This window comes from Euprymna scolopes, chromosome 41 (assembly GCF_053919585.1).
Source record: "Euprymna scolopes isolate OS-2025 chromosome 41, ASM5391958v1, whole genome shotgun sequence".
Lineage (NCBI taxonomy): Eukaryota > Metazoa > Mollusca > Cephalopoda > Sepiida > Sepiolidae > Euprymna > Euprymna scolopes.
Genome location: NC_136522.1, coordinates 74,843,279 through 74,869,490, shown reverse-complemented (window position 1 = coordinate 74,869,490; position 26,212 = coordinate 74,843,279).

Sequence of the window (26,212 nt, the reverse complement as noted above, 5' to 3'; positions counted from 1 at the left end):
AACAATACTCCATGTATGGATACATGGTGGCCTTGTAGAGGTACAGGTGCTTTCTGGTTAGCGATAGTATTAGTGATTATACAAAGATCTTCGTAACAACGGATAGGACATTCTATAAACGATCAAGTGTGATACTATCGCTCCCCGGGCGGGTTACTTGGTTGATGAACGTCTTGGGAACGCAACCAGCTCCTCGGGGAATAAACGATATCCAAGGATATCTAACCGATAGATACATGCTGGAAACACAACGAAAACGGGTCGATACGCCGTCGGCTATAACTGTCGGCCATGGGTCGCATTATGTGTGGTCATTGCAGGCATCTTTCTGTCGTCAGCATTAATGGTATGCTGAAATCGAATACTTGTATGAAAACAGCGAACGAAGGCATTTTTATAAAAATATAATTTATTTAACAGTTAACGGGTAAGAAACATATGTTGTCGACCCATCGCGTATAGCGACCAAACCTCAACTGTTTTAAAATAATTAAATTCTATTTCATTTCTCTCTTTCTCTATTGAAAGAGAGAGAAACTGGGGTAAAGAGAGAAATAGAGAAGGAAAGAGAGAGAGAGAATGAGAGAGAGAAATATGCGTTTCACACAATGGTTTAGTATTCAACTTCAGATATCCGCGTGTAAATCTGACCTTTACAAGTTTCATAACACCTGTCACTCAAACTCAACCGACATGATCTAACGTTCCAAACCCGCAAAACACCTTTTTAACTTCATCACAAAGTCAGGCACAAGGTTAGAAGCTAGATATAAGGGTTATTAATGTAACAGCCCCCAGCTCCCATAAAAGGGGCTACGTCATTGTGACACACAAGGACAGGAATGAAGTTTTTGAAGCATTTCTTGTCTAGGCATTGATTGAACAGCTTTGCAAAAATGAGTGTTGTTCTAGTTTCTGCTTTTTGACTACTATTACTGGAATATTGTCAGATCTTATTTTTGCTGGCATCAAGGTTCTTTATAAGTTTGATAACATAGTGGATAGATTTGCGGATGTTGCTCAGATTATTTAATACTGTTGCCATATCTGGGCAGGAGCTGCCAAAAACAGCCTATCATGCCTTGACAGAGTACAAAATAGACTTCGTGGTTTAGTAGGGGATGCCCTTTTCTCTACCCTGCAACCCCTCTCCCACAGAAGAGACGTTGCGAGCATATCCTTGTTTTATCGTTATTTTCATGGCAGGTGCTCGTCTGAACTCCAATCCCTGGTCCCCCCTCGCCAATCTTTCACGAAAAACACCCGTCTAGCTGAATCCACTATGAAAAATTTCCCCCACTCTATATCTGTGCCTAAATCAAAACGCGGATTTCATGAACAAAGCTTCTTTCTTAGAACTGCACGCCTGTGGAACTCTGTTCCGTCTACCTGCTTCCCTCCGGACTACAACTTGGATGTCTTCAAGTCTAATGTTAACAAATTCCTAATGAACCGCCCCCTTAAGTAAACACTTCATCAAATCTCCACACTAACGTAATGTACTTGCAATAACCCTTATCCCTGAGTGGCTTCCGGGCCTTGATAAGTGGTGATCACTGTGTAAAAAAAAAAAAAAAAAAAGATTATTTAAGCATTCTAGATTGGTAATATTTCAAACCGATGCATTTCATATATATCTATATATTGAAGAATTTAGCTCCATAATATTTGCGTATTTTATATTCATATTTTTCCTTAAAAAAAACAAACAAAAATATACGGAAATTTATTTGTTAATTATTTTATCCTTTCCATGCGATTTGACGACATTTATAGGTTTTCCGGTATTATGATAATTAATATCGCATGTAAAATTGTACCTATTTACTATGCCTCCCCACGGGACAGAGTTAGACACCAGGGTCGTTTTTTAACGTGGAGAAAAGGTACAAAAATAAAAATTGTCTCAGTCGTGAAGAATCTCTCCTCCACCGAAAGAGAACAAGAAATAGAAGTGCAGCATCTGAAGAACAGATGGTATTTATTTGCTCCCCCACCGAGCAAATTAGGCACAAGGCCAATTTTTAATGTGAGGAGTGAAGGGAGGGAGAAGGGAAAAAAGGGGACCAGCTCCCGAGAGGTGGGAAATGGGAGCTGGTTAATGATCAGGCATGTGGGGTTGCCCCCACATCTGGTCTTTGCTAGTCATAGCTTGCAGCATCTGAAGAACAGATGGTGTTTATTTGCTCCCCCACCGAGCAAATTAGGCACAAGGCCGATTTTTAATGTGAGGGGTGAAGGGAGGGGGAAGGGAAAAAGGGGACCAGCTCCCGAGAGGTGGGAAATGGGAGCTGGTTAATGGTCAGGCATGTGGGGTTGCCCCAACATCTGGTCTTTGCTAGTCATAGCTAGTCATAGCTTGCAGTATCTGCCAGAACAGATGGTATTTATTTGCTCCCCCACTGAGCAAATTAGGCACAAGGCCGTTTTTAATGTGAGGTAAAAACCAGCTCCCCTAAAAGTAGGCAAAAAGGGGGCACTCTGGTTACCAAAAATAATAATTGTCCCAGTATAGAGGGTTTCCCCTCCATTGACTGGTACAAATTATCTTAAGTGCAGTATCTGCCGGAACAGATGGTATTTATTTGCTCCCCCACTGAGCAAATTAGGCACAAGGCCGTTTTTAATGTGAGGTAAAAACCAGCTCCCCTAAAAGTAGGCAAAAAGGGGGCACTCTGGTTACCAAAAATAATAATTGTCCCAGTATAGAGGGTTTCCCCTCCATTGACTGGTACAAATTATCTTCAGTGCAGCATCTGCCGGAACAGATGGTATTTATTTGCTCCCCCACCGAGAAAATTAGGCACAAGGCCAATTTTTAATGTGAGGAGTGAAGGGAGGGGGAAGGGAAAAAGGGGACCAGCTCCCGAGAGGTGGGAAATTGGAGCTGGTTAATTGTCAGGCATGTGGGGTTGCCCCCACATCTGGTCTTTGCTAGTCATAGTTAGTCATAGCCTGCAGTATCTTCCGGAACAGATGGTATTTATTTGCTCCCCCACCGAGCAAATTAGGCACAAGGCCAATTTTTAATGTGAGGAGTGAAGGGAGGGAGAAGGGAAAAAAGGGGACCAGCTCCCGAGAGGTGGGAAATGGGAGCTGGTTAAAGGTCAGGCATGTGGGGTTGCCCCCACATCTGGTCTTTGCTAGTCATAGCTAGTCCTAGCTAGTCATAGCTTGCAGCATCTGCCGGAACAGATGGTGTTTATTTGCTCCCCCACTGAGCAAATTAGGCACAAGGCCGTTTTTAATGTGAGGTAAAAACCAGCTCCCCTAACAGTAGGCAAAAAGGGGGCACTCTGGTTACCAAAAATAATAATTGTCCCAGTATAGAGGGTTTCCCCTCCATTGACTGGTACAAATTATCTTAAGTGCAGCATCTGCCGGAACAGATGGTATTTATTTGCTCCCCCACCGAGCAAATTAGGCACAAGGCCGATTTTTAAAGTGAGGAGTGAAGGGGAAATGGGGACCAACTCCCCGGGGAGTAGGGGAGCTGGATAGTGACAACTGGTATGAAGGGCCGCCCCCTCACCGACCAAGGTCCCATATGTGGGGCCGCCCCCACACATGGTCCCTGCTTGCTGCATCTGCCGGAACAGATGGTATTTATTTGCTCCCCCACTGAGCAAATTAGGCACAAGGCCGTTTTTAATGTAAGGTAAAAACCAGCTCCCCTAAAAGTAGGCAAAAAGGGGGCACTCTGGTTACCAAAAATAATAAATGTCCCAGTATAGAGGGTTTCCCCTCCATTGACTGGTACAAACCATCTTAAGTGCAGCATCTGCCGGAACAGATGGTATTTATTTGCTCCCCCACCGAGCAAATTAGGCACAAGGCCGATTTTTAATGTGAGGAGTGGAGGGAGGGGGAAGGGGAAAAGGGGACCAGCTCCCGAGAGGTGGGAAATGGGAGCTGGTTAAAGGTCAGACATGTGGGGTTGCCCCCCACATCTGGTCTTTGCTAGTCATAGCTAGTCATAGCTTGCAGTATCTGTCGGACAGATGGTATTTATTTGCTCCCCCACTGAGCAAATTAGGCACAAGGCCGTTTTTAATGTGAGGTAAAAACCAGCTCCCCTAAAAGGGGTCACTCTGGTTACCAAAAATAATAATTGTCCCAGTATAGAGGGTTTCCCCTCCATTGACTGGTACAAATTATCTTAAGTGCAGTATCTGCCGGAACAGATGGTATTTATTTGCTCCCCCACCGAGCAAATTAGGCACAAGGCCGATTTTTAATGTGAGGAGTGAAGGGAGGGGGAAGGGAAAAAGGGGACCAGCTCCCGAGAGGTGGGAAATGGGAGCTGGTTAAAGGTCAGGCATGTGGGGTTGCCCCCACATCTGGTCTTTGCTAGTCATAGCTTGCAGTATCTGCCGGAACAGATACTACACTTTGATCTTGTCCCGAAGGCCAAATTGTAGCTGTTGTAATATATTACATATTATTATGTAATGACGTTATGCTTTCCGACGGCCAGTTAAACAACGCATGGTCTATTTGTCAGTGACAATTTTACATGTGTTATTCGTTTACAGCTTACCCGAAAATCTATAAATGTCGTCAAATAAGGTGAATATGAAAGACGGTGAGAAACAACGAATTTAACATTTTTAACCTTAAATATTACCTTTATTAATGCTATACAGAAAATATGGCTACATTGAAGATGTTAACTCTGGACTAAATTGAATAGGTTAGCTCCCAAATATTTGCGTTCATATTATATGCCGAAAAAATACGGAAGTTTATTTAACGAAATAAAACGAACTTATTTTTTGCCAACAATTTTATTTCAGCAATATATTTCTTTTAATAAAATTCCGTAATTTTTTTTCAGAAGAAATCGTAAGAAAAAAGGCGCGATTATTTGGAAGCTAAATTCTTCAATATATATAGTAAATGCGTCGGGTTAAAACATCACCAATCTTCAAAACACACAACAATAACAATAATGACGTGTGATGAAATACATAAATATTTATATATTTACGCACACGCTCTTTGTTTTATCAATTTAGCTTTTATGTTTGTGAAAATCTAGCTATAGTTCTCAATCAGGCATTTTTGGCTGATAGATTTGGCTTCAAATATTTAATAGAGTCTGGCAAACCAAATAGGGTCAGCTATTGGAAACCTTTAAAACACGCATAACTTTTAGATTGAAAAATAATTTAAAAAAAACCAAAAGAATTAATGGACCTGAACAATGCTGCCCTACCGTTTATTTAAAAAAATTTTTTTTTACTTATTCGTAAATCTTTTGGCGATTATCAGCGCTCACAGGCTTAAAATTGTAATTATAACTTTCTACTACAGTGAACACCCATTTGGGGCCACTCCCGTTATTAATGCTGCTACTAGCATTTAGATTTGTCGTTTTCAATTTTTCACAAATTTCTACAGGCGCTTATCATAGATTACACGCTTAGCTTTCACATTATCAAAATACATTGGGAAAAATTATATATACCTTACCAACAGAAAAGGGAAACATTTAACGGCTAGTGGCAACATTAACAACTGACGTGGCAAAAAAAGTGTGTGTTCCATTTATTAGAACGTTTTCATTATAAATTGATCACCGACTATTATAGACATTAAAAAACTACCTTATTTTTTTTTAACTCAAAAATTAAACCTGCACTCGATGATAGTAGCCTGAAAAAAACTTATGAAAAGGGTAAAAGAAAATTTTAAAAGGCTACGGGAACTATTGTTCAGGTCCGCTGCAGTGTTTTTTTTTTTCTTTTTTTCTCTTGTTTCTTTTCCTCGTTAGACTATGTTCCCCCTGAAATAAATGCACTGGGTCATAATTAACTTTACATTTATTCTTTTATTTCATTATACATTAGAGGCATTCAACAAAATTTCACACACATTTCTAGATACCTATATCTATTAAGTTCAAAAGAAAGGACACACTTAGGGAGGTATTTTGGTGGTCAAGTCACTAAATAGAGATTAGCTGGTTTCCCGGCATAGCCCAGGATGTAATAAAGATTGACTGAAATACATGTTCTAGCTGGTTTCTAGGCGTTGCCAGGGATGTAATATAGACACATTATGTTGTATATTACCTGTTCTCTTCTCCCTAAGGTAAAACAATTTCATATACATGCTGTAAATTACCTATGCTAGGGATAAAACATGAACAATACCAGTCCTAGGGTAGATAAAACAAATAATACATAGAGATGAAAGATTCCTCTCCCCTAAGAATAAAACATATGTTCAATATCTGCTTTTGTTTTTTCATTGTTTATACGGTCCCGAGCAACGCCGGGTAGCCCTGCTTTACTTTTATTGGACACGTTAGGCAAAAGCACAGAATAATCACAGCATATAATTAAATCCTCATGTTAAGAATGGGTTTATAGATACTAACGTTGTTACAGGAGAGGTGGGGCTTACTTCCACCGGGCAACGCCGGTATACGGGTCCTGCCAGTATGTATTGTATTGCTGCTGGGCATTCTGTGAATGTTCAGCACGAATGGATCCTTTTTGTATAACTGAAAAACTATTAATCTAATTAATCTGGTTAATACAGTGTTAGAATATATCTGGTTATTATGGTTTATTTCTAACTAGCAGCTGAGCAGCTCAGCCCGGCTTTGCTCGGGCCCTATGTACTGTTCATGATTTTATGCGCGTGTATATATATATATATATATATATATATATATATATATATATATATATATATATATATATATATATATAAATTTTTGACTTATGTCCAGGAAACCTACATCTAAATATAAATAAATTTAAAGTGTTTAGACCCAAAATTGGCGAAGGAGTTTGGTAGAGTTTGCAAAAGTCAACTCTTTCAACTTTGACCTCTTGGCAGCCAAAATTTTGCCAAAAAAACTGATTAAAAAGCTTGCTGCATGTCTGAATACTCTCTATGTAAAATTTTAAATGTTTAGACAAAAAATTGGCTGAATAATTTGATAGAGATTGCAGAGGTCAAATGTTTTAACTTTTACCTTAATTTTGACCCCTTAACATTTATTGTTTTGAGCTCAAATCGAATTAAAAAGTTGGATCCATGTCCAAGTAACCTACATCTAAAATTTCAAGTATTTAGATCCAAAATTGGCGAAGGAGTTTAGTAGAATTTTCAAAGTTCAAATCATTGAACTTTGATAGCTTAACAGCTAATTTCTGGCCGAAAACCGATTAATAGATTTTCCCAAATCTCAGTACCCCTTATCTCAAATCTCGAGTCTGTAGACTGAAAATTGACAGAGTAGTTTGGTAGGGAAATATACACAGAGGAAGACAGACAATTTCACTTTTATAGATATATAGAAATCCTTATAGGAGTCTGTGAATTTCCATTGTATTCACGGCCGGCGCGAACAGAAACCCCACGATATCATTATACTATTTTAGATAGGATAGATCTTGGATCCTAGTCAGAAGACCAAGAAGGTATATTTTAGTTGCACGTCTGGCCCAAAAAAGGTATCATTTTTGAGTATCATTTTGATTAAATTTTGTTTTTCTTTTTACATTTCATATTCTGTGATCGGGAGATCCTATTTATTAAAAAGGATGATAAAAGGTGATAACATACTACGAACATTAAATTAGCATATCTATATATTAATAATTTGATTGCCCTAGTAAGTTATCGCCTTCTATCTTCCTTTTTAATAAATAGGATCGCCCGACCGAATAATTTATTATCTGGAAATCAAGACACACGTACGTACGTTAAAAAGTACTACGATGATATGTTGTGCAAAACTATAATAAATGAACCATGATATATTTATACGCTAACATTGAAGCCGAAACTATTATACGTGAATTATTTCTAATAAAAGATCAATGTTTGGAAAATACGTAACCGTATCAATGTCTGTTCGTTGTAACGAGGCGCTTTTGTCATAAAATACACATAAATATTATATTTTAATTAATGCAAAATTTCTTATCTCTTATAAACAGAAATACTGAAGGGTTAGGTATGTTAGAAACTTTGTGAAAAATATTGAATAATTCGACCCCCTGTCTTTCCAAGCTTATAACTACTCGAACAATGTAATTCAAACCCTATTTTTTTTTTCAATTTAAGGAGCAAGGACAAAGGTTTTCATTAAAAAAAAAAACAAAAAAAAACAACGTGATTCAAAAAAAAGGTTTTAAACTTCGGACTTTACAGGTAAATTTCTAAAAACACTAATTTTTTGTTTTAAACTTGAATATATTATTTATTGATTTTTTATCTTTAATTTGTAATATATAAAACTTTGGTGAGTAAATTAATTATTTACTTTTTAATAGACATTTCAAAATGGGGGGGGGCGTGAATTTTTAAAAATGTTCGTCTAAAATATCATATTCGGTTTATTGGAAAGAGCATAACATTTCACATTGACCCTGAAAATATCGTAAAAATTGAATCAATAGAAAAATTTGGATAGATTTTTAAAGTTTAAAAATTGAAAAATACTGAACTCGTAAAATTCAATTAATTTCATTACTATTTTTTAAAAAAATAAAAAAAATAATATTTCTATTACTTTTTATACAACTTTAATAGTTTATTTTGGAAGTATAATCCATAAAGGAAATAAACAACCCACTTTAAAAAGAGAAATGACGAGTTTTTTTTATATTTTATTAGTAGTTTTGTGTTAGGGGTGTCAGAAATTCCTACAAAAATTCTGATACACCTACTGTAGCGTTGTATACGTAATGTTGAATTCCTTTTAAAAAATAAAGTAAATTTTAAAAAAAATGAGAGATGTACATGCGAGTAAAAAAATTTTTCTAAACAATTCACTTCATGTATTTAAAAAATAAATAACATATTTGAGCTGAGATTGAAACCAAAACCCTAAGACAGCGAGTCAAGTACGATAACCGTTAGGCCAGCGTGACATGAATTCAGACAAAAAAATTAACATCTACTTATTTTTAACATGAGAAATATATCATGAGAACAATTCACACATGCGCATTCGTGAAACAGGTAGAAAAAAAATAAAAAATCCGACGCCATCCGAGTACCATTTATATTTTGATTTTTATTCCTTTACAGTGCTTTTTTTTTTCGGATAAAAACACATTAGAAAATTTTCCACATGTATGAATACCATATATATGAAGTTTTAAGTCTGCAAATCAAAGATTCGTTTAGTACATTTGTTGAGAATTTTCCTCACACACATTCTTCCGTTTATATATATATATATATATATATATATATATATATATATATATATTTGGCTTGAGCACTTTTTAAAAATATTTTCACCCGACGCGTATTTAAGCAATTAAGCGAAGTCCACTATCAATTTGTTTGTAAACAAACTGATGGTTTGAGCACTGTTAGGACGGGAGGGTGTGGATGTAACACGCTCGAGGAGAAAGATTTACGGCACTGATTCGCGGTCCGATGGTTAGAGCTGCTGACTGTCATCGCGACAGTTGTAGGTTCGATTCACGGCTGGGGAGAGGTGTATTTCTAGCCACACTGATGACTTGTGATACGAAACAGTACTATATGTGGATGGCACACACACACACATATATATATATATATATATATATATATATATATATATATGTATGTATATATATAGTCTGTTTATTTTACAAATAATATTGGTTACATATATTAATCCGTGCTTCAGCAATGGAATCCGAACTCAAGGAGACCACTTCATCAGACCAAAAAAAGGAGCGATATTGAAAAGAGTCAAGATTACCTCCGTTTTTCATAAGATATTCGGCTGTGTTGCTCGCTTTGGAAGAAAGTAGGGTGTATAGTTTGTGAATATGAGCAGTAGGGGTTTTGGAGAGAGGTGTGCTGAAGGTAGAGAGTAAAGATGGGGTGGGGGTTGAATACCATATAAAAAACGAATGTAATATTAACTCTCTTTGAAATATCGCTTGTTTTCGGTCTGACGTAGTGGTCTCCTTGAATTAGGATTCCACTGAAACATGTATGCATATATGTAACCAATAATGTTTGTAAAATAAACAGACCATATATACCAGCTCTGTCCTCAATTGAGCACTCTTTAATGATCACGCAGGTTTCATTCGATTTACTTCTAAGAAACCAATCTATCAACCATTTTATATATATATATATATATATATATATATATATAGCGAGAGAGAGAGAGAGAGAGAGAGAGAGAGAGAGAGAGAGAGATAAAAAGGAAAAAAACGAGCTATGTGTTTATCAACGTTTCATTTTTATTCCAAGACTTTCTCTGGATGAATAAAGACGAAACGTTGATGAACACATAATTCGGATTGTTTCTTTTTTATTTTTCCATTTTGTTGGAATGCTATTTGCATTATTCCCATATATATATATATATAATTACTGTTGAGGTGATTAATCGCAATCGGAATTAAGATTCGGAAAACTCGGAACTTTTGCAGTATTGGCATCGATGAATGTGTACCTATTTTCCGATGCCAAAAACGATTTTTTTAATTTTTTTGCTTTGTTTAAAACTTGTTGGTATTAATGATAAAATTGTATAAATATCTATTGATTCTAAACAGCCAGTAAATCAAATGTTCACTGTCCCCTAGCACACACAGGTACCTAGTTCTTTTCCCTACTTCTACCTTTGGATAAAACTAAATCAAATAAAATATTCGTTAGCAAGACATGTCCTGAATGTCTTTAGATGTATATGGAAGTGGACCAATGTTCAAGAGACGAATAACAATTATCCGTTATTAGGGTCGTCCGTATCTACAGACGTTCGGATTTCCATAAATCATTCCTTGTAGGGTAGCTTGTCGCGAAGAATGAGAAATTAGCGATCGACCCGATGGTGAAGAAAGAAACAAACCAGACATAGATGTTGGATGTGACGTAAATGGCGTTCGGTCGAAATCGACCGCAGTGACCGGCTGATCTAAAAGGCGGGTTTCGTTCGGAGGAACTATAGCCACGACTACCGGAAAACAGGCCTGATCACTGAAAAATGACATCATGCTTGACGCACAGACAAACGGGTTATGCTGAACAGTCAGACTGTCGATAAAAGATGAGAGGCTCTTTTTTTAAATAAAAATCATTGAAAAAATGAAAAATCGAATTAAACAAAAATAAAAGAGGACACGATTTATACTGAAACTAAACATATTACGAAATCCCTTCAATAAGTTTTCAGACTCTTGAAAATTCGGTATGTTATTGTTGCGCATCCTATGAGATGAGTGACCAATTTTTATGATTTCAGGTTTAAATGAGCAGCTACAGCAGAAATTGGAATACACCCTACGAAAGCGTGATTGTCAAATTGATGAATTTCAAGAAATGCGATTGTGAGGACACTTCAGAAGAAAACTATGCAATTATATTCTATTTTAATCTTGAAAAAATACCACGTCAACGTATGGAATGCTTCAGCTTGCATCTGAGCCATCTTGCATGGATCGAGCATCAGTTTTTGAGTAGCATAAGAGATTCAAGGAAGGCAGGGAGTCTGAGTTGCGGATGAATATCCTCATCTTCTAGTTGTTTCACAACGTTTCGGCCAACTTTCTTCTGGTAAACCGCGACGGGATAGGAATAATGAGTCTCTTAACTGTATCCTCAGTAAGTACTGCCTTCCATAGTTGTTGTCTCATCAAGTTTCATCAACATTTGTTTATTGCTCGCATCTATTATAAAGCGTGATGTCACCATTAAATATATTCATCTCGGGCACAATTTCATCAGAGAAGCCATTTATGAATATCACTGAGAAACACTTGAATTAATTTCATATTTCCATGCATTAACGAGGACAACCTGAAGTTTTCTGCGTCAAGAAATAAAACTGATTATGTGAAATATTCATGCGGGAATTACTATATGATGTAATTTTAATGTGACTTTATGCCAGATTCTGTTAACGGCATTGGATATACCCACTTAAAATAGCCCGATCCCTCAAATCATTTTTTTAAAGATTAAGTGGCTCACTTAAAAGTAGCCCGATCTATCTAATCTTTCTCTAATCAATTTTTTTTACGGATTAAGTGACTCACTTAAAAGTAGCCCGATCCAACCTTTAACCTAAACGACCATCTGACAGCAAAAGACAAAATGCAATTCTTTTTCCAAAAAAATGAAGCTACATGTTACACATCTCACAAATCACTGACATGATATATTTCTTTAAAAATAAACACCCGTTTATTTTATAAAAAAATTCGCGTTGCAGTTTTGGCTTCAAATGTATTTATACATGTTTTATTCTTCAAATTTCACTCAGCGCTTCTAACGGATATACACAAAAATAACTACCCAGATTTTCAAAATGCGCGACCAGGCGTCACCTATCCGGCTTCATAAAAACCCCGCAGTTAACAACATCACGTGGACTCTTCATCGAACTATCTTCCACTACATCATGTCGAGGAAGAAGAGAGAGAAAAAAAAATTGATAAAAGAATTTTACTCCGAAAAATATTTCTTTAAAAACAAACACCTGTTTATTTTATAAAAAACTTCGCGTTGCAGTTTTGGCTTCAAATGTATTTATACATGTTTTATTATATATATATATATATATATATATATATATATATATATATATATATATATATATATATATATACATATATATATAAAACAATCAACTGGTATGGAAACCTATGATTATAAGTTTTACAAGCAATAATATTTTACTGGCAATAATATTTTATAAGTATTTCACTTCGGATTTTACCATGCAATTTGGATGTGAATTTTTTTATCCTTTTCATTAACTTCCTTTACTCTATGGAATTTAAATATTTAAACAACTTTTAATTGTGGTTTCCATATCTCACTGACTTTAGCAAATAAGGTGTAAACCTTTAGAACTATTTGCTAATATTTTCTCTCTCTGTCTGGTAGACATCGAAATCCTATAGGATAAGGAATTATATTTCAAGTGTATTCTTTGTCTTACATAGCATAATAAAAATCTCTTGATTTGAAATTTAAACATTTTACGTCATAAATTTTTAAATTCATTGAATGACTAAAATTATATATATATATATATATATATATATATATATATATATATATATATATATATATATATATATATAAGTGATCTTGTCAGTGTGCATGCGAAAACTCCACTCAGAATATTTAGTCTACAGAGTTGAAATTTGATATATAGGGTACTTGGACCTGCAGCACTCTTTCGATTTGGTTTTTAAAACAGTTGACCTTGGCAGAATAAGTCGAATAAAACGTTCTTGTAAGAATATAAAGGAAACTTAACTTTGAAGCAGAATAGGAAAAGAAACACAGAAAAGAAGCGAAGGTTTATCTGGCCGGGGGAAGCGAAAGAGGGGAACAAAATCAACATGGAGTTCTACTGTCCGATCATTTGTTCGGCGATGCTGTTGTTGCTGTTAAGAACATAAGGGGAAAGTGGTGGGTGCCAACAATGGGTGTGGGTGGGTTTGTTTGAGAGAAGGCAGGGAGAAGATTATTGACTTGATAGAGCTACGAAAGACATATAACGGAGAGACGAAGATGGTCGAACCAGTCAGTTATCATGATAATCAATAACATCGCATCGCTGTCTCTCCATTGGCACCCAACTTTCTCTGTCGCCCCCCCTTTTTTTTGTTACTATTTTTATTCCTAAGTCTTTCTTTCTTGCATACTAAAATTATTATTGTTTTTCAGCTTCTTTATCTATCTATCTATCTATCTATCTATCTATCTATTTGTCTGTCTATCTATCTATCTATCTATCTATCTATCTATTTCTATCTTATGTTTTATCTAAATTTGTTAAAAGATTCTAACTCTGCAATCTCTCTAAAACCTCTTATTTATTTACTCGTTACGATATTTTGTTATATATATATATATATATATATATATATATATATATATTAGTGTTGGGACGATAAATCAGAATGGGAACTATATATATATATATTTATTTATGTGTGTGTGTGTGTGTGTGTGAATTTGTGTTTTTATTTATTTATTTTATTTCAGTAAGTTTTAAGAGATCAGGGGGCTAATCCCTCCCGGAGCTAACACTTGATTCCGTTATGATTTAAATTTATATCCGAGGGCTCTTTTAAGAATAGATTCTGTTCCCTTATGGCTGCTATTTGTATTTCGTTACAGCTTGGTCTTCCAGGGATTGCTTCTAAGTATTTCTGGAGATTCTTTTTTATTAAGCCTATCACAACCGGTATAATGTTTATTTCTTTCAGAGACCATGTTTGTAGATCATTTTTTTAAGTCCTCATATTTTGCTATCTTTTCCCGCTCAGCTCTGTTAAGGCCAAAATCATTTGGGACTGACATAGATAATGAGTTAAGTTCTTTCAGGCTTGTTCCATATAACAATATCTAGTTTGATTGCCTTGTCTTTTATGTATCTGCCCGCCGTATGTTTTTTTGTCATAGAACACGGTCACTTTTCCGTTTGATGTTATCAGCGGTGGTTTATGTTCCCAGATGTTCATCTGCCAATAAGATTGGGCATGCAGACATTAAATGGCTTGAGCTTTCAATCGCTTAGTGACAAAACCTACACTGGCTATTTGTTTGTAGGCCAGACATTTTTTTAAATCAATCTGTGAATAAGCCCTGATCTTGCCGGGCTACAATGAGTCTTTCTCATCAAACGGAAGTCTCCCACTCTTAAGCCATTGGAGTGAAGCATCCTTGTCTATGTACTCCTGGTTCAGCGCCGCTAGGAACTTCCCTGCTCGCTTATTTTGTTTCTATCCTTGCTTTCTTGTCTTTATCTCCACTTCGGCGTATTTTTTCTTATGACCCTTGCAATCTGTGTCGATGGTTTATTATGCACATCGACAGTGTTCTCCGATATGACTCCGCCAAAGTTTTCAGCAAGCTTTGTGATTGAGGTTTGTCTGTGTGTGTCTGTGTGTTTGTACATTCCATAACAAATATTCCCCAATTTTCAGTCCACAGACTCGAGATTTGACATAAGGTGTACTGGGATTTGGGAACATCTTTTTAATCGGTTTTCGGCCAGAAATTTGGCCACCAAGGGGTCAAAGTTCACCGATTTGACCTTGGAAAACTCTACCAAACTCCGTCGCCAATTTTGGGTCTAAACACTTGAAATTTTAGATGTAGGTTACATGGATATGCATCAAATTTTTTAATTTGATTTGATTTCTTAACAATAAATAAATAGATGTCCAAATTGGGGTCAAAGTTTTAGAAAAATTGACCTTTGCGGTCTCTATCAAATTACTAGCCATTTTTTTTTTTTGTCTAAACATTTAAAATTTTACATAAAGTGTATTCAAACATGGGGTAAGCTTTTTAATTGGTTTTGACCGAAAATTTGTTTGCCAAGGGATCAAAGTTCAAAAGATTTACTTTTGCTGTCTCTAGCAAACTATTCAGCCAATTTTCGATTTAAACATTTGTAATTTTACATAAAGGGTATTCAGACATGCAGCAAACGTTTTAATCAATGTTGGGGCAAAAATCTAGTGCCAAAAGGTCAAAGTTAAAAAAGTTGACCTTTGCAGACTCTACCAAATTCCTTCGCCAACTTTGGGTCTAAACACATGAAATTTTAGATGTAGGTTACGTGAATATGGATCAAACTTTTAATTTTGATTTTAGACCAAAACAATAAATGTTAAGGGGTCAAAATTGGGGTCAAATTTAAAAAAAATTACATCTGCAGCCTCTACCAAATTTCTCAGACAATTTTTTGCCTAAACATTTGAAATTTTACGTAAAGAGTATTCAGACATAGGACAAGGTATGAACAGTACATAGAGTCCGAGAAAAGCCGCGCTGAATTGCTAGTATATCTATAAAAGTGAAATTATTTGTGTGTGTCTGTGTGTTTACGTTTCCCTATCAAACTACTCTGTCAATTTTCGGTCTACAGACTCGAGATTTTACATCAGGGGTATTGAGATTGGAGAAAGTCTTTTTAATCGGCTTTATTGATTTTATTTATTTATTTTATTTATTGATTTTATTTATTGATTTTATTTATTGATTTTATTTATTGATTTTATTTATTTATTTTATTTATTGATTTCATTTATTGATTTTATTTATTGATTTATTTTATTGATTTAAACGCTATGCAAACAACAACTGACTCAAGAGACAATGATAAAAGATTGTTCGTACTATGGCGAATTTATTTATTTTTACATACGAGTCACCACTTTTCCAGGCCCGGAGGCCACTAGAGGATAAGGGTTATTGAGTGTACAGTAGTCAACAGGATGATATAATAATCCTTAGTAGTGGAAATTTGGAAAATTGGATTACTTAAGGGGGCGGTTCATCAAGAATTTGTTCACGTTGGACTTGAAGACGACAAAATTGTAGTCAGCTGGAAAACAGGAAAACGAAAGAGAGTTCCACAGGCGTGCAGTTCTAAGAAAGAAACTTTGTACATGGAATCCACATTTTGAGTTAGGCACAGATAAAGAGTGGGGGAAATTATTGATAGTGGTTTCAGCTAGACAGTTACTTAACATTTTAACCTTTCAAAAATTAAATAAATAAAAACATAATTTTACTTCTGCTAGCATTTAATTATTTTGTATTCAGTTTTTTGTCGTAAGGTTCGTTTACTAGTAAATTTATAAATATAATTGATAAATATAATTTATAAATATAATTGATAAATATAATTCATAAATATAATTTAGGCAAAATATGACGATGAGAAATATTTCTAGATTGAGGCAGCATTTACGACAAATTAAATTTCTTCCGTACGGATAATTTAATTTCGACAAAAAATTAAAAAAAAAGTAATTTGTCAAGTTTTTATTTGGCTGTTTAAATTTTATTTATACAAAAATATTAATTAAAAAAAAAACTGTATCAAATCAAATAATATATCGTCTCTAAATTGGATATATTTCTAAATATATTTTTTAAAATTTTTACATGTATTTTTAATCGATTGAAGTTTTCAACCTTTTTTTTCAATTGTTGAGAGAAACTTTATTTTGTGCTGTATGTGTGGGTTAATTTAGTTGATATTAAGGGGGTTAGGGTTAGGGTTAGTTGATATTTAGGGGGGGGATATTTTGTATTAATTATCCAATGTGCGTTTTAATGAAACTACAATTAAGTCATAGATTATTATTTGATATTGGATATTTTACCCTTCACCAGACTATCGATTTACGTAAAATCACCTTTTTCTTCCCCTATTTCCTCTGCTTCCCATTTTTTAAATAAGTAAGATCTATTACTTCATTAAATACTTTTGCAAGCAAAATCCGTCCCGCATTTTGCTATATTATTATTTATTATAATTTATATATATATATATATATATATATATATATATATATATATATATATATATATATATATACCAGCATTTCGGCCCGGCGTTGCCCGGGTGTTTGGACGTGTATGTTCAGCTATAAAAAAAAAAAAGCGGTCGATTTTTTTTTAACTTTGACCCCTATAATGACCCCTTAACATTTATTGTTTTGGGCTTAAATCAAGTGATTAAGTTAGATCCATGTCCAAGGAACCTATATCTAAAATTTCAAGTGTTTAGACCCCCAAATTATCGGAGGAGTTTGGTAGAGTTCTCAAAGGTCAAATCGTGGAACTTTTACCCCTTAACAGCCAAATTCTGGCCGAAAACCGATCAGATCGATTTTCTCAAAACTCAGTACGCTGTATATCGAATTTCGAGTCTGTAGACTAAAAATTGACAGAGTTATTGCGTAGGGAAATGTCCACAGACAGACAGACAGACAGACAGGCACACATACACTTTCACTCTTATAGATATATAGATTATCTGAGGTTACTATTTTACAGAGGTAAAGTAGCCAATGAAGTTTAACGAAATTAATGAAAGAGTGCTCAATACCGAAGTAGAGCAGGGTATACGCTTTATTTGTTCTTATTTTTTACTGCTTGTGTAAAAACAAATAAAGACTATATATACATATATATATATATATATATATATATATATATATATATATATATATAGTCACGCAACGGTACCAAGTAAAATCTAAGCTTTTTCCCCGTAGGAAGTGATTTCCAGGGTTAAGGGGAAACCAGAAATCAGAGAGCAAGTCAGACAAACATCTCAGATATACTAAACTGTCCGAAATGAATCTGAAAGGAGACCCGGACTCTATAAAAGTCATCGATTAGTGATTCTGTTTTTAGGTCACCAGAAAGGATCTTAATTTATATATGAAAAAGGAAATTGATGACGAAATGCTATGGTTTTATATAGATACTAGCATTTCGGCCCGGCGTTTCCCGGGGGTTTGGAGGTGTATGTTGAGCAAAAAAAAAAAAAAAAACAGTCAATTTTTTTTTTAACTTTGACCCTTATTTATTGTTTTGGGCTCAAATCAAGTTATTAAGTTAGATATCTGTCCAAGGAGCCTATATTTAAAATTTCAAGTGTTTAGCTCCCAAATTGTCGGAGGAGTTTGGTAGAGTTCTCAAAAGTCAAATCTTTGAACTTTGACCCCTTAACAGCCAAATTTCTGGCCGAAATTCAGTCACATTGATTTTCCCAAATCTCAGTTCACTTTATATCAAATTTCGAGTCTGTAGACTTAAAATTGACAAAGTTATTGCGTATGGAAATGTACACAGACACACACACACACACACACGCACTTTCACTTTTATAGATATATAGATTTCAATTAGATTTCTAGATTAATAGCGAATGCGAACACTCTCGAAACATTATTTTACAGACATTTTTAAGAGAGGATGTAGACTACAAATATATACACATTGGCCTTTATTATAGAGGGGAAAATATATAACATAAAGTTCAACGTATGACAAACGGTCGTTTTGATTTCATTCGTAAAGCAAGCCGAATCAATACAGTCGCCATAAATCAAGAAAGTACACATCTTCGCAGATAAAACTGCAGACAATAATAATAACTAGCAGCATCCGGACGAATTTAGAAAGGAACAAGCAGATGATGATGATGATGATGATGATGATGATGATGATGATGATGATTAAAAAAGGAATTCCCAAGAAGAGCAAGACAATTCTTTGAATGTAAACTATATAGCCGAGATCTAAAAAAACAAAAATGTATAAATGCATAGGCAGCATCACTAGTAAATAGGATGGACAAAAAACCCCCCAAAAAACTGAGACTAGAAGACAAGGAAAGCACTATGCACAATGCATTACACCGACCTAACGTGAAAGCGAAAGGCAGAGGAATATGCTTCGTTAGTACAGAACACTGTGTGAACGATAAAAAAATTAAAAAAGTACACAAGTAAAAAAACAGACTAATCGCAGCAATAAAAAAATTGTAAAAGTGAACAGAACACAACAACACGGTTGACAAAAGATGAGATTCACGAAAACATTTTAACATGGCTATGAAAAGGAAACCTAAACAGAGAAACTGAATCCCTAATAACAGCCGCACAAGATAACGCAATTAGAACAAACTATATCAAAGTAAATATAGACATCGTACAAAAAAAAAAACATCAAATGCAGACTCCGTGGACAAAGAGACAAAACGATAAACCACATTAAATGAATACAGCAAACTACCTAAAACGAATATGCGAAAGATATGATTAAGTGAGGAAAGCAATCCACTAGGAACTACGCTAAAAAACTACAGCACCCAGACAAATATTAAGAGCACAAACCGGCAGCTTAAAAACAGAAATCACCGTACCAGAAAGTTACTTACGACTGAAAGTATCCTGCACCTCTACAGGGCCACCATTCGCCCATGTATGCAGTATTGTTGTCACATTTGGATTGGTGCATCTGTTAATAGTCTCTCACTCCTGGAAAATGTTGTAGTCAGCTGTGAAGCAGCCCTACGTTATTGTGTTTCATAGACAGACAGCACTAGGAAAGAAACTCTGCTCATGGAATGTTCGTTTATATTTTAGCACAGATAGAAAGTGGAGGAAATTGTTGACAATTTTATAAGAAAGAAGCATAGATTGAAACGTCATCAAGTCTCCATTGTTTTGCCATGCATGAGTAGTTTTGTTTGTTTCGCTAAACAGAGGAGGTCAAGGGTCACCAACCACGAGGGGATTACGGTCAGTCATGCAGGACAGAATAAGCAACTATGAAAGAAAGACCAACTATAAAGCCCTACACAACGAATGTGTAAAAAGGACATCGTTGCCCGCTCGTAAAAAGAATAAAAAAACGGACTTGGGTGCCATCAGCGAAACCAAGAGCAAAAATAAAAAAAAAATGAAGTGTGCCGAGAGCGAATTCGCATAGCTGAAGATAGCAACCGAACGCTTTCATCGATGTTCCCACGAGAACAAAGATAATTTATCACCTCAAAGTTAGCTATTTAAAACGAAACTATCGGCGATTCGCGCATGCGCGGCATGCAAATCGCGTCGAAAGTAAGATTTTTATCTGAGCCCCTTTCAAACAAAACGATATTTGTACATGAAGTAATGGGCGTTTTTTTTTTCAACTTTTCGATATTTTTTGTCCGAGAGATAGCTCTTTGTAATTAGGCAGCGTTGATGCGTGTCGATGCGCATGACAAAAGTTTTAGCGGACATGCAAACACATACACAAACACAGGCACTTGCCCTTTTAAATAATAGATTGCACACATGCGTTTTCGCAAATGAGCTATCAAGCAAGGAAAGTTTATTCATTAGACAGATCAAAATCTAATTCATTTTATAATTCTTAATGTCATTTTTTTCTTACATAGTTTTTATTATGGTAACGCACGGGCAGAGTCTTGAGGCAATATTCACTTAGATTTGTACATTGTCAAATGCATCTTTTTTATCAGTACTGCTCCCACGATAGACCTGCTATAAACTCTGTTCTGTCACCCCGAACAACTGGTGCTATTTCTATGTTATATCATCTGACACCTACATTTCTAGCTCGTTTTTTGTCGGAATCTACCTTTGACCCTTGGCTTCAACCATGTCACTGTATCTAAGTATATTTCTGTTTTCTGACAAGTCGTCCTGGCATGTACTAATCTGACCCTCACCAATAATCGATACTAGTTATAATAATTGATATTTATTGACGTGGGATCCCAACATAAAACCAAGTAATTGATGAAGATTGAGAAACGCCTTGTGCCAGTCTTGGAATCCGAACATGTACAATACTTAAGATTTATAGACATGCGCAGTTGCATTATTCTGCAATATGAAAAATGAGTGAAGATTTAGTGGGCGCGTGCGCGTTGACGCTAGGTTTGGGGCGTGGGTTTTGCTGTCATGCATTGTCCGGCGCGCTAATGAACATGATCGATATATTGATTTTTCAACCGATACCGGTCATCCCCGTGAGAGAGCAACAAACTGGCAGCTAATTGATCAGCCCCAATAGACTGGGGAACTTCGCAATGTTCCCAAATCGGCAGCCGTCATTAATGGCTTTGGCTGTGCTATCATTATGCCAGCGTCTTGTATCCGCCTTGCCGCCGTCGCTAACAATTACCAAGGGCGACACTAGCAGCCACGGCGTTGATATTCGTGTATTTATAACACAATCGTAATACCAATGTTACTCCCTATGGTACTTGTGCAGTTTAAGACTCATGTTGTATCAGTGTACGTAAAACGCCGGAAGATACCGAACGCTTAGCCAATCAGATTGCAGCGGACGATAATTCTCAATAGCGAATTTGATATAGCGTAAAATTCATCAATAAAATTGATTAAAGCCGTCATGAATTTCCTAGAGTAAGGACAGATGCTTAAGTCTTAGAAAGGGATAATTTAATTTTGTCGGAAAATAAAACCCACAAGCCGAAATACAAAACGTTCTTTTTCTTCCTCTAACTCTTACCATGACCATAATTTAACCTAAACCTAATCCTAACTTGACCCTTACCTAACGCTAACCTAACACTAACTCTACTCTTAACCTAACCCTTAACTTATCCTAATCTAACCTAATCTAACCCTTAACTAACGTTAATCTAATCATAATATTAACCTATTTATTATCTTACTCTAACCATAACCTAAACCTTACTTTAACCTAACCTAACTCTAACCTTTACTTAAACCTTTTGTTACCGAACTCTTACCTAGCCTTAACATAGTCTCAACCCTAACCCTAATCCTAACCCTAACCCGTATCATAACTCTATACCTAATCTAAACTTTATAAAACTCTTACCTCATTTTCCCCAGGCTTAACAGGCGCCTAACCGAACCAAACCCTTTCTTAACTCTAACCTAAAAATTAACCTTGCCTAACTCTTAAATAACACTAACCTAAACCTAACACTTACAGAACACTAACCCTAACTTAACACCTACATAACACTAACCCTAACCTAACACTCACAGAACACTAACCCTAATCTAACTCTTACATAACACTAATCCTAACCTAACCCTTACATAACACTAACCTTAACCTAACACTTACATAACCCTAACCCTAACGTAACCCTTGCATAACACTAACCCTAACGTAATCTTTACATAACACTAACATAATCCTCACATAACACTAACCCTTACCTAACACTTACAGAACACTAACCCTAACCTAACCCTTACATAGGACTAACCCTAACGCTACCCTTACATAACCCTAACCTAATATAACACTAACCTAAGCTATCCTTACCATATTAGTTAGTTTCAAGAGCTATTACCCTAGCCTTAACTTTACTCGAATCTAGTCGGTCAGTTAAAAAATTTGTACCAATAAAAAATTATTGAAACAAAAAAAATACATTTTTTTAATTATTTTTCTTTCATCAAACAAAAACAAATATTTCTCATTAAACAGGTCAAATAATAAAGCTTTCTACGTTCTTTCAAGACATGTTATTTTGCAGCTGGGAAATCTTGATATGGAGATCGTATTTCAGTTTCTATTCGAGGTTACTTTAAAAATTCATTTAAAGTAGCCAAATAGTTTTAGTAGTTTTAATTTATATTAAAATGTATAAGTTTGTCTGAAAGTGACACAGATTTTGGGAGCTACAGACGTAAGAGTTATAAGGGCAGTATGATAAGTAAGATACTATGTAAAGAGTATAAAACAAGAATCTTGGATTTCAGCCTCCGTTTACTTCTTATTAATATTTGTGTGCAAATCACTCCAGACAAAGCATGAAACCACTTGATGTAAAAAGTTAAAAAATATTACTTTAAAGTAAATAACAAGCTAGCTATGTTTAATACAAAGATTATAGCCCAGAAAACAGCAACTCTCTCGTCTTTGTCGAAAAAACATCGTTTATGGAATGTGATGACTAAAGGACAAAATAACGTAAGTAAGAGTTACGCAAGCTGTAACGTTGGCGTTACAGACAAACAAAGAAAATAAATAAATTAATAAAAGTTTTTTTACCGTTTTAATTGTTTTAACACCACTTTTCTTCTCGCGCACACTTACTAATTTTCTTACCCAAATTTTTGGACTACTGCTGCTGCTAATATCTACGCAGCTAGCCATCCTTCGCTGCTGCTGATAATTTCGCATTCACCATGTTACAGACTGTCTACAGAAAACCTAACATTCTACTCTCCATAAATATACCATTGCTTACATCTTCCAAGACATTGTTTCCTCATTTTGGGGGTGGGTAGTAGTAATTCAACAACTAGAACTGAGTATCATCTGTTTCACACTAACGAACAGATAAACATTATATAAGCACTAGAAAAAAGGCACCCGCTTTTTCATTCACTGCGACAATAGATATGCTTTATACGCTCTGATAATTCGTCAGTTTCTGGGCAATAAGTACATTATCTCACTGAAACAGCAACCTTATTCAACTAATCAGTCCCTAGTAATTTTCTGTATTTTTGAGATGAGGTGTTTTCATTGATTGAGATTGTCGGACCAACTTCCTCATCTTGGTTGTTATTGTCACAACGTTTCGGCCGTTTTGCCCTCCGGCCTTCGTCAGGTGTTTTGTATCGAACTGGGGAACCGTTTGTTAGGAGTCTCGAACCCAACCCTTTTTTATTATTACGGGGGTACCCTGTTCGGACTCCAGTTAGGCTTTGAGACATAGTTGCTGATTCTCTGTTTTGAATGTCCTAGTGACATATGGCCGAGTGGTCCTAGACGTTGTATCAAAGTCTACAGTTACCCAAAGGTGCTGAGTTTAATCCTGAACGAAGGCAGTAAAAAAGTAACATTCAAAACAGAGAATCAGCAACTATGTCCCAAAGCCTAGCTGGAGTCCGAAAACGGTACCCCCGTAATAATAATAAAGGGTTGGGTTCGAGACTCCTAACAAACGGTTCCCCAGTTCGATACAATACATCTGACGAAGGCCGGAGGGCAAAACGGCCGAAACGTTGTGACAATAACAACCAAGATGAGGAAGTCAGTCCGACAATCTCAATTAATCAGTCCCTGTGTGACTCATTTTCATTTTCAAGCTTAAAGAGATCACCGCCAGTTCTTGTTTCCACCAAGAAGTCAGTAAAAACGGAACTGAGTAAAATCCCGGAAGAATCTTTCCAGAACAAGGCAGAGATTGATGGCAAATTGTAATAGACTTGTAGATGTCATTTTCACGAGATAAACCTGCATTTTTTTTTAATTTACAAGTTAAATAAAGTATATGTGAAATAAATTCCGTTGCTTTTCGGACACATTTTGTAGATAGCAAACCAGTAAAATTTCATCTACACGATTTACAATATTATGCTAAAATCTAAATATAAATTTACTTGTCCGTGCGTCCAGTCACAAAAACATCATCATCGCAAACATTATTGAATGAGAAATTAATTATATCCCTTTTTATGTTATCACTTTTTATCAGTTAAATCCATTAAAACCATTTTCTGTTAAAAATGTTCAATGTTTGTCTACGGTGACAAATTGACTATTTTATTTTATAATTAAAAATAAAGTAATGTTGAAAGGAGACTGTAAATCTTTTTATTACAATTTTATTTAATTTGTAAATTTTAAGTGACCTGACATTTTTATCTTTATAACGAGACACTAAAAACTTTTAACACTAAGACTCGAATTTTAAAGTAACCCCCCTCCTCCCACCCCACATATTCACCTTCCCCTCATGTATCCCTATGCCCTCAGGCACACCAGAAATGAACTTCCCAGACCCTCCCCCACAAGTTCCTGTAACCCCAAAACTAAAACATTATCGACATACCAAACGCCCCCACCTTCCCTCCTTGTTCCCTTCCTCTCTTCCTCTTCACCCCCTCCTCGCAACCCCCCCCCTGACCTCATTCATTTTTCCACTCTTTCATCCCAAAATAGTGAACATTTCTGTAAAAGTCTGAGGACGCTACAGACGGCCACAAAAAACGGCCGTGTAGCCGAAACAATAATGTTACTTAACAGAAAGATACGGTAATAAAAAATAAAACGCATATTTGCTCTACAGCAGTATTGAGCACTTTCTTCAGTTTTTATTAATTACCATATCCACTATATATATATATATATATATATATAATATTCTGAAAAAAAAAAAAACAAAGCAATATTTTGTGTGTTTAATTTTCCTTGCAAAAAATCTAAATTTTAAAAATCAATTCTTTTGATTTATAAGGTTAAAAATAATTTGTTACCAATTTATTTTAAATTATATAATTTTTATTCATTTTATTATGCGTTTTAAAATGTTTCTACTACCGTGGAATTTCCATGGGCTCTGCTAGTTCTTAATTAAAAGGTTATATTTCTTGTGTTTGAAAGACAGCTGAAGAAAAAAAACAATTTTGACGTAACCGATTAAAAGGACCAAAACTATTAAATTTAATGGAATATCAGAAGAATGCTTCTGCAGTCTAGTCTAACATGCTTTTAACCATCGCAGAGAAGTGCATGGACTCGAAAGCAATTGTATATTGAGGAGCGCCCGCACAGAGAAAGTGTAACTTATAACTGAATTAATTGTTGTCATAATTAGTTTTAAGCTTGCAGAGTGACGCTGGTTGCTACGTAAGAAAATAGAAAGACACTGTCAACGTTATTAATATATAATTATGGATGGAACTACTTAATTAGTAAATGCTTATGTAGGTTTCAACAGCAAAACATTCAGCAACAATTTATATTGAAAGACAAAAGAAATATATATATATATATATATATATATATATATATATATATATATATATATATAGAGAGAGAGAGAGAGAGATAGTGGTGTTGAACACGAAGAAAAGCGAATATACATATATATATACATGTGTGTATATATACATATATATAATATAAATATGTA